We start from the raw sequence: 14,244 nt of genomic DNA, 5'->3' as shown, positions 1-14,244 counted from the left end.
CCAGCAGAAGATGGACAAAGGACTTGGGTCCTTGCCACTCACGTGGGAGACTTGGATGAAGCTCCTGACTTCAGCATGCCCCAGGCTCAGCTGTTGAAACTCTGGGGTGTGAGCCAGCAGATGAAAGCTATCTCTGTCTTTCCCTCTCTCTTAAATCCACCTTTCAAATAAACAAATATTTAATAAACAAATTGTCTGATTTAAAAATACACAAAACCATGAACAATACTATATCAACTTTATGCCAAAATGATAAAAAATAACAAATGCTAGAGAGCATATGGGAAAAGAAAACCTTCATATATGGTGGGTGAAAACACAAATTAGTACAGATGTTATGGAGAACAGTATGGTCATTCCTTAAAAAGGATAAAAATTGGGGCCGGTGCTGTTGTGCAGTGGGTTAAAGCCCTGGCCTGAAGGGCCATGGACAGTGCATCTAAAGGGGCAGACCACCTTTCACAACCTCTCCACTTACAGCTAAAAGGGTTTTTTTCCTGTATGTGTTGTCCTGGGGACTATCGCATGAGAGTTTTTTAAAGATTTATTTATTTATTTGTTTGTTTGAAAGTCAGAATTATAGAAAGCAAGAGTGAGATAGAGATCTTCCATCCACTGGTTCATTTCCTAAATGGCCACAATGGTCAGGGCTGGGCCAGGCTGAAACCAGGAGCCAGGATCTTCATCTGGGTCTCCCATGTGAGTACAGGGGCCCAAGTACTGGGGCTATCTTCCACTGCTTTTCCAGGTATATTAGCAGGGAGCTGGATCCAAAACAGAGCAGCCAGGACTTGAACTGGCACCCATAGGTGATGCAGGCTATTGCAGACAACACAGCTGAGGTCCCACATGAGAAATTTTAAAGTAGGTCTTGTCACATCCCGGATAACTACAGATGGGACTTCTTATTCTGGAAGAGTCAATCTGAGAAAAGACTTTAGCTGCTAAATGGGAAAACACAGGAATGGAGGCAATGGGAGAGCCTGATATCATCTGAGCTCACCATTGGCATCTATGGGCTTTGTAAAAAGCACTGAGGTACAAGAGATATGACCGCTGCTTTGGGCACCTGAGAACCCATCATCAGCTTTTGTCCTGAGGACATGGGCCAGCTGATATCCATACATGACTGTCTCTGAGGTAGGCACAGAAAAGTGAAAGTGAGCACCCTCTTTTTCATCAACTTCTGCCACTTTTTCACTCACATCTCTGTTTGGTGACCCAGCTGCACAAGGTATGTTTTCCCCTTGCAGTGTTACATTTAGGTGGATTCTTTGAAAGGGGTTGTCCTTAACACTTGGAGATGCTGGCTGCATTTACTGGCAGGATCGGTGGCTACAAAGGTGGGCATCAGCTGCAGGATGCAACACACTGACTGCATGAGCCTTGGGCAACTTGGAGGAGAGACATTGGGATGTTTTCTTCCTCTGAATGGTGCAGCAATGTGCAGCTTCACTGGATTGGAAAATGACTTGAGGTATTTTACTTGAAGCAGATGGTGCAATCAGATTGACAATAGGGTTCAAATTCTGAGTGGCTGTAAGGTAGAGTCAACAAAATGTGGAAATGAAAATAGGATGTCCTCAGAGTCAGATTCTCTCACTCTGATGTGTCAGATACTTATGCAATGGGTCTGTTTTCAAGGAATTTTGTAAAATCAGACACCCAGTTGCAAGTCACTGACTTTGAGTGTCTTAAAAGTACTTTGCAGTTTTGCTCCAGAAATTCAAACTCTTCTGACCTTTGAGAAATTGTTTCCTCCATTACTTATGGCTATGCTGCGTGCCATCTTCCCTCTCCTCATTCAGGTAGTTGCTCCACCTGATCTATGCTGTGGGCACAGGCAGAGCCTGCAGCCAGCCAACCAGTGGAATGTGTGTGTGAGGCACTGGCCACTGAGCTGCTGCTTCCCAACCATGAGAATCTGCATCAGTGGTATGTGCTCCCAATCACCAGCAGCAGTGTGATCCACCAGCCTTGCCCAGAGTAATTCCACAGTCACCTGATTTAGTGCTGCCCTGGTCCTCACCACCCCTCTCCACTCATGCCCCACCATGGGCTAGGGGACTGTGCTGCATGAGGGGGTCTACCCAAGAGGCCTGGGGTCAGTGGTGACCCAGAGTGTTCTAGACAACCAGCCCACCCTGAGGGAGGGAGACAACTAGTTCCTATAGTTCAACTCACAGTCAAACTTACAAAAAGGATGCAGGTATACCTTTTTTTCTAATGAAGATAACATTGGGAAGGCATTGTGCTTAGCAGTTAAGATGCCATTTTGGGGGGATGGTGCTGCAGTTTAGTAAGTTAAGCCTTCACCTGCAGCCCTGACAACCCATATGGGTGTCAGTTTATGTCCTGATTGCTCCTCTTCTGATCCAGCTATCTGCTTAAGGCCTGGGAAAGTAGTTGAAGATGGCACAAGGATTTGGGCCCCTGCATCCACATGGGAGACCTGAAGGAAGCTCCTGGCTCCTGGCATTTGATTGGCCCAGTTCTGGCCATTGCAGCTATTTGGAGAAAAACCCTGAGGATGGAAGACCTCTCTCTCTCTCTCTCTCTCTCTCTCTCTCTCTCTCTTTCTGCCTCTCTCTGCCTCCTAAATAAAGGAATAAATCTTTTTTAAAAAGATGCCATTTGGGAACAGTGTCCCATGTTGGAGAACTTGGCTTCACATCTTGGCTCTGGATGCTTACTCCACTCTCCTGCCAGCACAGACCCTGAGAGGCAGTGCTGACTGGTCAGGTAGTAGGGTTCCCCACTCATGTGGGAGCCTTGCATTCAGTTCCAGCTCCTAGCTTTAGGCTGACTCAGATCTACGTTGTTGGTGTTTGAGAAGTGAACCAACTGATGAGAGCTCTGCTACAGTCTCTCCCTCTCAAGTAATTTTTTAAATGTTTTTCTCATTGTAAAACAAGGCAGCATGGAAAACAAGAATATTGAAAGTTTCAAAAAATCTATAATTCTATCATACAATTAACATTATGGGCATTGATTTCTACACATTAAATGATTGTCAGTATAAATTATTGCCCTACACTTTTTATAGACACTATTCAAAGCATATCCTCAACTAATTCAATTAATTTAAAGGATTTATTAAATGATAGACTACATTAAATTTATGGATGAATTTTATCAAGCATCATCCAATGTAAATGATTACCATATGTTTGCACTTTTGGGAATCATTCTATTGTGAATATTTTGGCATCAATATAATTCTGTTTAAAATTTCTTTATAAAAATATCTGGACTAGAAATCAATTGAATAGTATTTCATGGTTTTGTTACCTAATGACAAATTGCCTTCATTGAGGTTTATAAGTATTTATTCTTTCAACACTAATGTTATGTGTTTATCAAATACAGTTATATTAAGATACATTTGGGGTTGGCACTGTGGCATAGTGGGTAAAGCTGCAGCCTGGCACTGCTAGCATCCCAAATGGATGCTGGTTCGAGTCTCGGCTGCTCCACTTCTGAGCCAGCTCTCTGCTAAGGCCTGGGAAAGCACTGGAAGACGGTCCAAGTCCATGAGCCCCAGAACTCACATGGAGGACCCAGAAGAAGCTCCTGGCTCCTGGCTTTGGGTCAGTGCAGCTCTAGTCATTGCAGCCAATTGGGGAGGGAACCAGCAGATGGAAGACCTCTCTCTCTCCTTTCTGCCTCTTCTCTCTCTGTGTAAATCTGGCTTTCAAATAAATAAATAAATAATTTTTAAAAAGATACGTTTGTTTGCAAACAATATGTGACATCAATACAACTACTTAAATTTTCTCATACAAGTAGTTTAATTTGGGGGCCTGAATTATGGCTGATTGGTTCTATAGTCTAATGATATCTTTGAACCCAACCATTTTCCCCTTCTGTATGAATTTCAGTGTTGTATATTACTAGAATTCTGAAAAAAATTCACAGGAACTTTTTAGGCATCATCTAAACATCATAATCTCCAAAGAGTAAAAATTATTGCAAACCATGATTTTCTAGAATTATTTCTTTGTATAATGCTACAATTTTAGTGTAGCTTTAAATTGAGCACACACACACATACACACACACACACCCATGTACCCTACATACATTCATAAATGCACATACACAATTAGCAAGTCTCCAATGCATTTACCAATGTGCATCAATATGCTAGTTTAAGATTACTGCCAAAGAATAGTCCCTTTCTTTAAATACCAATTTACTCTATTTATTTATTTATGACCTAAAATGATGCAGTTTAGTTACTGTTTTGAAAAAGAAGCAGGTATCATCACAAAGCACAAATGAGTGAATAAGTTATGTTATCTAGGGAATTAGATAAGAAATGGCTCACTCATCAAATTAAAATGAATTGAGTTACAATGTTTGAGTTACAATGTCAAGCAAAATATGAAGTTTTACAAAAATTGAATGTATATAATTTCAAATAAATTTTGAGTTGTATCTAAATGTGTACACTACAACATTAAGCATAAAGGCACAGATATTTAAATACCTTTATTTAGGAAAATGTGAATAGATAATAATAATAATTGCTAACATTTATTTTATTCCAGGTGATGTTTCCAGAATTTTATGTTTCCAGAAAAATGGAGGTAGCTCCTGTTATCTTAACTTTAAAGAAAATGCAACTGAGGCATGAAGAGGTAAGTAACTGGTTTGCCCAAGGGTATATAATCATGAAGTGGCAAAGCCTTAGACTTGGCATGATCTGAATGGCAGCATTTTTTTTTCACAAATTCAATGTTTGATCTATTTCATATATTCACTAAAAGGATTTACTATCAAATACTTTCTGATAAAACCTATGAAAACTGAAGATGAGTATTGCTCCAAACCAAATACTTAAGCCTAGCATTAGGTGTAGCAGGTAAAGCCATTGTCTTTAAATTTAGCAAAGATATGCCTTGTTAGATGAGTGTACTTTGTGTAATTCTTCTTGTCAGTGTATACACTTTAGAAATTGAATTCAGAGGCCAGTGCTGTGGCACAGCATGTTAAAACCCCGGCCTATGGTCCCAGCATCCCATATGGGTGCTGGTTTGAGTCCCAGTTGCTCCAATTCTGACCTGGCTCCTTGCTAATGCACCTGGGAAAGCATCAGAGGATGGCTCAAGTCCTTGGGCCCCTGCACCCATGTGGGAGACCTGAGAAAAGCACCCAGCTCTGGGCTTCAGATCAGCTCAGCTCTGGCTTTTGCAGCCAATTGGGAAGTGAACCAGCAGATTGAAGACTTTTCTCTCTGTCTCTACCTGTCTATGTAACTCTGTCTTTCAAATAAATAAAAATAAATCTAGAAAAAAATTGATTACATCAGGCAACACATATGAACTTTTTACAGAAAGATTGACCTTTAGAAAAATTTTAGACCTACAGAAAAGAAATTGGTACAAATGTGAACTTTTGAATAAATATCTATTTTTCATGAATGCATGGTGTTATAAAACACAGCAATACATCACTGAGAACCAAAAATAATTGGACTATCTCATTCTGTGATTTGAAATCTATTGACAAATATCCTTTATTTTTCTTACAGAGAATGTAAATAGTGTTGTGATATCAAACTCATTCTAAGTTTAGGTACCCCATGGAAAGTTTGATCTAATGAAAACAAATCTGTTGGATCATTTATCTCATACATTCCACTACCATTAAAATAATATATCTGTCATAATACATCAAGAATAAAACATATTTATGCCTAAAAATACAAATTCAACTATTACAAACTGTTCAGCAAAATTTAAAATTGTATGTTTTTAATATTCTAAAATGAAACATTTTTCTTTGCTTCTCAATAAAAATGTGATACACTTTAACATCTTCAGAATAAGAACTGAGAGTGTACAAAGCATTATTTATTTATTTATTTATTTTTTGCCAGGCAGAGTTAGACAGTGAGAGAGAGAGACAGAGGGAAAGTCTTCCTTCCATTGGTTCACCCCCCCAAATGGCCACCATGGCCTCCCGATATCCCATGTGGGTGCAGGGCCCAAGCACTTGGGCCATCCTCCACTGCTCTCCTGGGCCACAGCAGAGAGATGGACTGGAAGAGGAACAACCAGGACAGAACCAGCACCCCAACTGGGACTAGAACCTGGGTGCCAGCACTGCAGGCAGAGGATTAGCCTTGTGAGCCACGTCACTGGTGAAATATATTTTAAGGAGAGAATTTGTAATGTTCATTTTTAAAGGAACAAAAACATTTTTCACTTCTTGGTTTGCATTTTAAATTTGTATTTTAGCCATCCTTACTGGTTACTGCAAATTACCACATACTAGAATTAATTGCTTCTCAAGATTTACAATTTGTTTCTTCACTTTAAAGGAAAATATTTGTGTCTCTTGAGTAAACAAGTAAATATTATGACTTGGCATCATTTTATAAAACTCAAATCTGTAAGAAATCAAAAACCACTGCTGAAATATTCTATAAGAATGTACTCATGCATATTGTTCTTACAATAGATTCACCCGTGTCATAGGAGAGCAACTCCTTGCTCAACATTCAAAATTTTCACATTCTTCTAAATATTCCTTTTAACATAGTGACCACAGTTGAACACAAGAGAGTCTTTAAAATTAAAAGAAATAATTTGGGTATGCTGACTTTCCTAGTCTTCTTGTTTTCCTGGGACAGAGTATCTTTTTTGAATGTAAGCTGACAAGGATACAACCCCCTCCACAAAGTAAAATTCCTTATCATTAGAGCACTGCTCCTGACCCCTGCTCACTTGTTCCTCTATGTGGGATTTATGAATGACTTGCATGAATGGAGATATTGGAAAGAGGCAATGAGCTACCACCCCCCCTTTTCTTTATTTAGCACTTTTCTAGGATGCCTATGAGAGAACATGAGTTCTTGTCTGCCCTGTTTTATACTGTAAATTTAGCAAAAAACCTGTACTCTGTAAGTGACTAGGTAACGATGCAATGTAATGTACTAGGGCAATGGAAGGGAATCTTTGTTGCTAAGCACCAAGACCAACAACTCTGTGGGCTAGAAAGCTTACATTTTGACTTCTTTCCATGTCCAGCTTGAATCATTCAGAATTCAGAGAAAGTAGGAATGTAAGTTATGAACACACTTCACTGCCACAAATGTTATGATACTCATCAGTTTGCAATCAGAAATGATTTAAAATTTAACCAAAAATACCACAGTAAACTATGGCAGATTCATCAACACCTACACTTATAATTAACATCCACATTTATAATTGTATCTTTCTATGAATGATCTGACAGGAATTATTATCTGGGATGGATAATTAACAACTCCTTTTATAATTTTTATAATGTACCAAAAAAGTGAACTTTGAATCCTTTGGGAATTGGATAAGCTAAATATATTTGTATATGATGAGTCCAGGCTGAGAACTTGTAAGCACAATACCAACCATAATACCTACTAAAAAATTAAATACCTTGGAATAAATGTAACTAAGAATTTGAAAGATTTTAACAATGAAAATTACAAAACATTAAAGGAAGAAATAGAAGAACACACAAAAAAATGGAAAAATATTTCATGTTTGTGCACTGGAAAAATTAATATCATCAAAATGTTTATACTACCCAAGGTGATTTATAGATTCAATGAGATCCCAATCAAAACTCAAGAACATTCTTCTCAGATCTAGAAAAAAGAATGCTAAAATTTGTGTAGAAACACAAGAGACCCCCAAATAACTAAAGCAACATTAAACAAGAAAAAATTGGAAGTATCAGAAGACCAGATTTCAAGACATACTACAGGACAGTTACAAACAAAATAGCCTGCGACTGGAAGAAAAAAAGACATGTATACCAATGAAACAAAATATAAACCAAAAAAATTAATCCATGCAGCTACAACCAACTAGTCTTTGACAAACCAGCTAAAATCAATCCCTGGAGAAAGGACAGTCTCTTCAACAAATAGTGTTGGGAAAATTGGATCTCAACATGCAGACATATGAAACAAAACCTGTACTTACACCCATACAAAAATCAACTCACAACTCATCATGAATCTAAATCTATGACCTGATATCAACATATTACTAGAGGAAAACATTGGGAAAACTCTGCAAGATATTGGCATAGGAAAGACTTCTTGGAAAAGACCCCAGAAGCACAGGCAATGAAAGCAGAAAGAGACAAAAGGGATTACATCAGGCTTAGAAGATTTGTGCTGCAAAGGAAACACTAAGCAAAGTGAATAGTGGTAGAAAATATTTGCAAACTATATAACTGATAAAGCGTTAATATCTTGAAGTAACACCTTAACAGTAGGGACTCCAGTTTGGAGCACTTGAGACTCCATTCTGGAAAGGTGCCCCCCCACACACCATGAGATTCTGCTCTGAAACTATGATCTAAAACAGTTGAATAATAGCAGCCCACTACATCACACTTGGCAGAGCACAGAAACCCCCTAGCAGGATCGCTCAAGCTTGGAAACAGATAGACTAAACATAGATTAATGATAAAAATGCAATTTGTCTATGTTCTACGTATGATTAAAATCAATACCTGGATTAATGTCAAGATTATAATTGGAATTGTTAAGATTGTAACTGGTATTGTCAATATTATAATTGATACTAGTTTACTGATACTAGATTATTGATACTAGCTTATAATTGATACCAGTTTCACATAGGTTTTAAGTCAGTAACCAGTAACCAGATCTTGGATTGAGATAGCCACAACACACCAGATATTTCTGCATTCCTCCAGGCATATCCAGACAAAGTGGTGTGGAATTTGGGTGAAATTTAACCAAAAAATCACCATCACAGTTGTTTTGGAGAAAAGCACAATCTTTCTCTTAGGCAAGTGGAACCACTGACATGTTTACAAACACAAATATCATGTTTCCTCGGGTTTCTGAAGCTTTCTGCCAGGAGAACTTGAATGTGTGGAGGATGTGACTCCATGTGGAATCAATTAGTGTTGTGGGCAGAAAACAAAAAGTTACATGGTAAAATTCACTCAAAACCAAATGTCCCTATATAATGTCCAGAACACACATACAAATGCAACGGTTGTAGCAAGACTTAGGATTGACATAGCCACAACTCAACAGATATTTCTGCTTTCCTCCAGGCATATCCAGACAAACTGTTGTGGAATTCAGGTGAAATTTCACCCAAAAATCATCATCAAAGTGGTTTTGGGAAAAGCACAATCTTTCTCTTCAGCAAGTAGATCCAATGTCATGTGTACAAACAAAATATCATGCTTACTCAGGTTTCTGAAGCTTTCTGCTAGGAAAACTTGAATGTACACAGGATTTGAATCCATGTGGAACCAATTAGCCTTTCCTAGCAGAAAACCAAAGGTTACATGCTAATATTCTCTCAAAACTGTAAAGTCGGTAGATAATGTCCAGAAAACACAAACAAACACAGAGGCTGTAGCAAGATATGGGATGTATCCACAACAGACCAGATATTTCTGCATTCATCCATGCATATCTGGACAAGGTGTGGAATTTGGGTGAAATTTAAGCAAAAAATCACCATCAACATGGTTTTGGAGGAAATTACAAATTTTCTTTTTTGTAAGTGGATGCAAGGTAATGTTTACAAAGACATATACCATGTTTTCTCGGATCTCTGAAGTTTTCTGCCTAGAAAACTCAAATGTGTGGAGCATTTGACTCCATGTGCAACCAATTAGAGTTTGCCAGCAGAAAACCAAAACTTACATGCTAAAATTCTGTCAAACCCGTAAAGTCGGAAGATAATGTCCAGAAAAAAAAGAAAAAAAAAACAGAGGCTATAGCAAGATTTTCAGATTGAGATAGCCACAACACACCAGATATTTCTGCTTTCATCTAGGCATAGCCAGACAAGGTGGTGTGGAATTCAGGTGAAATTTAACGAAAAAATCACCGTCAAAGTGGTTTTGGAGAAAAGCACAATCTTTCGCTTTCACAAGTGGAACCATTGTCATGTTTACAAACAAAAATATCATATTTACTCAGATTTTTGAACTTTTCTGCCAGGAAAACTCGAATGTGTGGAGGATTTGACTCCATGTGCAAGCAATCAGCGTTTGACAGCAGAAAACAAAGAGGTTACATGCTAAACTGCATTCAAAACCATAAAGTCCGTAGATAAAGTCCAGAAAACAAAAACAAACACAGAGGCTGTAGCAAGATCTAGGGTTGAGATAGCCACAACACACCAGATATTTCTGCTTACATCCAGGTATATCTGGACAAAGTGTTGTGGAACTCAGGTGAAATTTAATCAAAAAATCACCGTCAAAGTGGTGTTGGAGAAAAGCAAATCTTTCTGTCCAGCAAGTGGATCCAATGTCATGTTTACACAGACAAATATTAGGTTGAAATTTAATCAAAAAATCACCATCAAAATTGTTTTGGAGAAAAGCAAAATCTTTCTCTTCAGCAAGTAGATCCCATGTCATGTTTGCAAAATGTGTGGACGATTTGACTCCATGTGGAAACAGTTAGCTTTTGCGGGAAGAAAACAAAAAGTTACATGGTAAAATTCAATAAAAACCTAATGTTACTAGATAATACCCAGAATACAAAAACAAACGCAGAGGCTATAGCAAGATTTGAGATTGACATAGCCACAACTCACCAGATATTTCTGCTTTCCTCCAGGCATATCCTCACAAAATGTGGAATTTGGGTAAAATTTAACCCAAAAATCATCATCAAAGTTGTTTTGGGAAAAGCACAAACTTTCTCTGGCTTGTGGATCCAATGTCATGTTTACAAACAAAATATCATGTTTGCTTAGATTTCTGAAGCTTTCTGCCTAGAAAACTTGAATGTGTGGAGGATTTGACGCCATGTGCAACCAATTCGTGTTTGCCGGCAGAAAAGCAAAAATTACATGCTAAACTTCACTCAAAACTGTAAAGACCATACATAATGTCCACAAAACACAAAAAAACACAGAGACTGTAGCAAGATCTGGGATTGAGATACACAAAACACAGCAGATATTTCTGCTTTCATCAAGGCATATCCAGACAAACTGGTGTAGAATTCGGGTAAAATTTAACCAAAAAATCACCATCAAAATTGTTTTGGAGAAAAGCAAAATCTTTCTCTTCAGCAAGTAGATCCCATGTCATGTTTGCAAAAAGAAATATTATGTTTTCTCGTGTTCCTGAAGCTTTCTGCCTAGGAAACAAGAATGTGTGGAAGATTTGACTCCATGTGGAAACAGTTAGCTTTTGCGGGAAGAAAACAAAAAGTTACATGGTAAAATTCAATCAAAACCTAATGTCACTAGATAATGCCCAGAATACACAAATGCAGAGGCTGTAGCAAGATCTGAGATTGACATAGCCACAACTCACCAGATATTTCTGCTTTCCTCCAGGCATATCCTCACAAAATGTGGAATTTGGGTAAAATTTAACCCAAAAATCATCATCAAAGTTGTTTTGGGAAAAGCACAAACTTTCTCTTTGGCTTGTGGATCCAATGTCATGTTTACAAACAAAATATCATGTTTGCTTAGATTTCTGAAGCTTTCTGCCTAGAAAACTTGAATGTGTGGAGGATTTTAGTCCATGTGCAACCAATTAGCGTTTGAGCGCAGAAAACAAAAAGTTATATTATAAAATTCGTTCAAAACCTAAATTTCGTAGATAATGTCAAGAAAACACAAACACAGAGGCTATAACAAGATCTCAGATTGAGATAGCCACAACACACCAGATATTTCTGCTTTCTTCCAGGCATATCCGGTCAAAGTGGTGTGGAATTCAGGTAAAATTTAACAAAGAAATCACCATCAAAATTGTTTGGAGGAAATTGGAATCTTTCTTTCAGCAAGTGAATCCAGTGTCATGTTTACAAAAGCAAATATCATGTTTGCACAGGTTTCTGAAACTTTCTGCCTAGAAAACTCGAATGTGTGGAGGATTTGACTCCATGTGCAACCAATCAGCGTTTGCCAGCAGAAAACAAAAAGGTTACATGCTAAACTGCATTCAAAACCATAAAGTCCTTAGATAATGTCCAGAAAACACAAACAAACACTGAGGCTGTAGCAAGAACTAGGATTGACATAGACACAACTCACCAGATATTTCTGCTTACATCCAGGCATATCTGGACAAATTGTTGTGGAATTTGGGTGAAATTTAACCAAAACAATGACTGTCAAAGTGGTTTTGGAGAAAAGCACACTCTTCCTCTTCGGCGAATGGATCCTAGGTCATGTTTACAAACACAAATAGCATGTTTGCTCAGGTTTCTGGAGCTTTCTGCCAGGAAAACTCGAATGTGTGGAGTATTTGACTCCGTGTGGACCAATTAGCGTTTGCCAGCAGAAAACTAAAAGATTATAAAATTCACTCAAAACTGTAAGTCCATAGATAATGTCCAGAAAACACAAACAAACACAGAGGCTGTAGCAAGATATGGGATTGTGACAGTCACAACCCACCAGATATTTCTGCTTTCATTCAGGCATATCCAGACAAACTGGAGTAGAATTCGGGTAAAATTTAACCAAGAAATCACCATCAAAATTGTTTTGGAGGAAATTGGAATCTTTCTTTCAGCAAGTGAATCCAGTGTCATGTTTACAAAGGCAAATATCATGTTTGCACAGGTTTCTGAAGCTTTCTGGCTAGATAACTCGAATGTGTGGAGGATTTGACTCCATGTGGAACCAATTTGGGGTTGCTGGCAGAAAAGCAAAAATTACATGCTAAAATTCACTCAAAACCGTAAAGACCATAGATAATGTCCAGAGAACAAAAACAAACACAGAGGCTGTAGCAAGAACTAGGATTGACATAGACACAACTCACCAGATATTTCTGCTTTCATCCAGGCATATCTGGACAAAGTGTTGTGGAATTCGAGTGAAATTTATCCAAAAAATCACTGTCAAAGTGGTTTTGGAGAAAAGCACACTCTTACTTTTCGGCGAATGGGTCCAAGGTCATGTTTACAAACACAAATAGAGTGTTTGCTCAGGTTTCTGGAGCTTTCTGCCAGGAAAACTCCAATATGTGGAGTATTTGACACCTTGTGGAACCAATTAGCATTCCCCAGCACAAAACTAAAACATTATAACATTCACTCAACACCATAAAGTCCATAGATAATGTCCAGAAAACACAAACAAACACTGAGGCTGTAGCAAGATCTGGGATTTAGACAGTCACAACCCAACAGATATTTCTGCTTTCCTCCAGGCATATCTGGACCAAGTGTTGTGGAATTTGGGTGAAATTACCCCAAAAATCACTGTCAAAGTGGTTTTGGAGAAAAGCACACTCTTCCTCTTTGGCGAATGGATCCAAGGTCATGTTTATGAACACAAATAGCATGTTTGCTCAGGTTTCTGGAGCTTTCTGCCAGGAAAACTCGAATGTGTGGAGTATTTGACTCCTTGTGGAACCATTTAGCATTTCCCAGCACAAAACTAAAACATTATAACATTCACTCAACACCATAAAGTCCATAGATAATGTCCAGAAAACACAAACAAACACAGAGGCTGTAGCATGTTCTGGGATTGAGACAGTCACAAGCCACCAGATATTTCTGCTTTCCTCCAGGCATATCCAGACAAAGTGGTGTGGAATTCAGGTGAAATTTAACCAAAAAATCACCATCAAACTTGTTTTAGGAAAAGCACAATCATTGTCTTTGGCAAGTGGATCCAAAATCATGTGCACTAACAGAAATATTATGTTTTATTTGGTGTCTGAAGTTTTCTTCCTAGAAAAATTGAATGTGTGGATGATTTGAATCCATGTGCAACCAATTAGTGCTTGCCATCAGAAAAACAAATATGACATGCTTCAATAATCTCAAACCCGTAAAGTCCGTAGATAATGTCTAGAACACCAAACAAACACAGAGGCTGTAGCAAGATCTGGGATTGACATAGCCACAACACACCAGATATTTCTGCATTCCTCCAGACATATCCTGACAAGGTGGAGGTGGAATTCGGGTGAAATTTAACCAAAAAATCACCTTCAAAGTGATTTTGGAGAAAAGCAAATTCTTTCTATTCGGCAAGTGGATCCAATGTCATGTTTACACACAAATATATAATGTTTGCTTTGGTTTCTGAAGCTCTCTGTCTAGAAATCACAAATGTGTGGAGGATTGACTCTATGTGGAACCTACTAGTGTTTGCCAGCAGAAAACAAAAAGTTACATTATAAAATTCATTCAAAACCTAAGGTTTGTAGATAATGTCCAGAAAATACAAACACAGAGGCTGTAACAAGATCAGG

The 14,244-nt window shown here is 38.2% G+C and overlaps 1 long non-coding RNA gene across 1 annotated transcript in view; it reads left to right on the top strand.

Moving 5' to 3' along the window:
- LOC149122879 (uncharacterized) overlaps positions 1–4,645 on the top strand; it is a 35,097-nt gene extending 30,452 nt beyond the window's left edge. Inside the window, exon 3 of the long non-coding RNA XR_016219292.1 lies at positions 4,554–4,645. This is a non-coding gene — a long non-coding RNA (uncharacterized LOC149122879). The remainder of the gene's footprint in view (positions 1–4,553) is intronic.
- Positions 4,646–14,244: the final 9,599 nt, after the last annotated feature.

Source organism: Oryctolagus cuniculus, chromosome 13, assembly GCF_051225735.1.
Source record: "Oryctolagus cuniculus isolate XC-2025 breed Fujian yellow rabbit chromosome 13, ASM5122573v1, whole genome shotgun sequence".
Taxonomy (NCBI): Eukaryota; Metazoa; Chordata; class Mammalia; order Lagomorpha; family Leporidae; genus Oryctolagus; species Oryctolagus cuniculus.
This window is presented reverse-complemented; position numbering and strand designations above follow the sequence as displayed.